Below are 2774 nucleotides of genomic sequence, written 5' to 3'. Positions count from 1 at the left end.
CATTGTACCTTCAGGATGTTCAAAATATAAATTATTGGGAATTTCAAATATATATTATCAGACTGTATCTTTATGGTGTTCAAAATATAAATTATCAAAAATTTCAAATATGTACCTTCAGGGTAAACAATATACAATATTAGGAGGTTCACAATATACACAATCGGAGTACTCAAAATACACTATCAGGGGTTTCAAAATATGAACCTCAGGATTCTCAATATGCACGTAAGCCTGTTATAGCAAGTGGATAATTTAAAATTTTATGTTAGTAATAATTGTATTAAAATAGAATAATTAAATAAATACCTCAAAATTTTGGCAGAGTTTCCTGTGACACCCCGACCCGCAAGCCACGCGAAGCTTAGGATGTCAGGATTGTAGACTAGCCCCACAAATCAACACGGGTCATTCCTCTAACACCAACTGTGACACCCCGGCTCGCAAGCCACACGAAGCCGAACGTGTCGAGATTGCAGACTGGCCTTACACGTCAACACGAGTCCTTTCCGAAAGTTACCCATCTTCACATTACTCCAATGCAAGCACATTTAACTTTGGCTTAACTCTAGAGTTCTTTCAGTAGGGTTTTCAAAAAAGAACGTGCACATTGTTGAGACGAGCAATCTATTCAATCGATTTAACATCTTATTTAACCTCGGGGGTATTTCATCATCCCCAACTCATATCACTATTCAACTATTCAACTCCGGGGTATTACACCTCCACAACACTTTGATATCTTTTTATAATATTTGGATAGAATTTCGAGTTTTTTTTTTTTTTTTTTAAATGCAATTTTTGACAACCTATTTAAATAACTTTTAAAAAATTTAAAAAAAAAATACACTATATTTATATAAGCATTTTCTCGGTAAATGCTCGTACTAATAATGTGTTATAAAATGTATAACAAAATATAATAAAATATAAATATAAAAATGATATAGTATTTAATGTATATATTTGTATATATGTAAGTATAATACATGGATATATATATGTCTATATATATATATAACCGTGTGTGTATTTGTAATTGATTTAGAAAGAGAGATACGAGGCGAAATTAAGATAAAATTAAAAAGAGAGTAAAATTAAGATAAAATTGAAATCGAAAGTATCTATTAATTATGAAACTAAAATTTATATTTAGAGATGCAATACAATAAGATTAGTCATTATACAAATGGCGGGTCAAACTAATATATGACACCTATCAAATAATAATAACATGTATGAGAATCATTAGGGCATCCGCATCAGAGAAATTCACAAAGGATTTTCTCTTCATTCCACTTCATCATTTCACTTTTTCAACTCAACAAAAATTTACATATATATATTTATATTTATATCAATAAAATTTATTTGAAAATTAAATTTAAATAAAAATATATCAATACATAGAATAAAATTTTATATAATACAATAATATAAAAGATAAAAAATAAATAAAATTATTATAAATAAATACAAAATAAAAAATTTGATGGTGTTTTTTGGATTTCTCTGCATCAACCCAAAAATCATTTTATAATTTTTTTAACTCCCAAAAATGCCACAGTATGAAAGAGAGGGTTTCTCTCCCTACCTATGTGGATGACTTTACTTTTGGATATCTCTACTACTTTTTGTAATTCACATCACTTACTCTCTGTGTTACGTCAGCAGATACTTTATTCTATTTTATATTCGCAACAAAAATACTCATCCTAATTTTTTAATAAATTTTTATTTTCATATTATATATATTATTTTTTAATTATAATTTTATATTATTTAATTGCTTTATAATTTATAATTATATTTTATTTAATAATTTAAATTAAATTTATTAATATTGATTTGTTCAATAAAATTATATAATATTTGTATTTATATATTTTAAATTTTAAATTGATAAAAATATATTCAATATTGGTATCATTTTGTAGAATATAAAATATTATGAATTATAAAAATATTACAAAAATTTAAATATAACAATAAATTTAATATAAATTACAAAACAATACATATATAATATACTATTTCACATATATATACACGTAAGTGTCATGTGTCCCAGTTAAATTGAAACACATGGCAATTGGATAAGAGATGCTGGGAAACAAATTATCTATCATTTTTTATTTTTTATTTTTAAAAAATAGTGATGTGACTGCATATTGCGGATGGTCTTATATATTCTATACCACATCAGGTTAATTTAGAAACTTAGCAAAATCTTGTTAAATTCTTTCTTCACATAAAGTTAAAATAAAATTATTAAATGTTTTAGTTTTCTACATCTATAAATTTATTACTCATTCGGTCCGACTTTTTTCCTTTATTTTTTTTTCAATTCTACAGTAATTTAAATAGAGTATAATTAGTAAATAATTAAATTTTTATTAATTAAAATAATTATAATTTAATAAAAAAATTATAAATTAAAATTAAAATAACTAATTAGTCTATTAAAAATTATAAATTTTAAAATTAAATTAAAATGTATAATTTTTTCTAAAAGATATAAAATGACAAAATAAGTGGAAAAAACGAAAATGAAAATATGAACGTAGTAAATGAGACAGAGAGAGTAATATTTTATTTATTAAGCAACATTTGAATTTCAGCACCGGAATTTGAAATATTGGTGTGTATCATAAAGTATAAATTAGGTGATGTAGTGAGAAAAAAAAATGTATATTTAGTTTTTTTACTTGAGTAGTGCGATGAAATAAACTATATTAATTATTTTCTATTTTGGAAATATTGCAAGGTATGTG

Source organism: Andrographis paniculata, unplaced genomic scaffold (assembly GCF_009805555.1).
Source record: "Andrographis paniculata isolate CXL003 unplaced genomic scaffold, ASM980555v1 Contig46END, whole genome shotgun sequence".
Taxonomy (NCBI): Eukaryota; Viridiplantae; Streptophyta; class Magnoliopsida; order Lamiales; family Acanthaceae; genus Andrographis; species Andrographis paniculata.
This window is presented reverse-complemented; position numbering follows the sequence as displayed.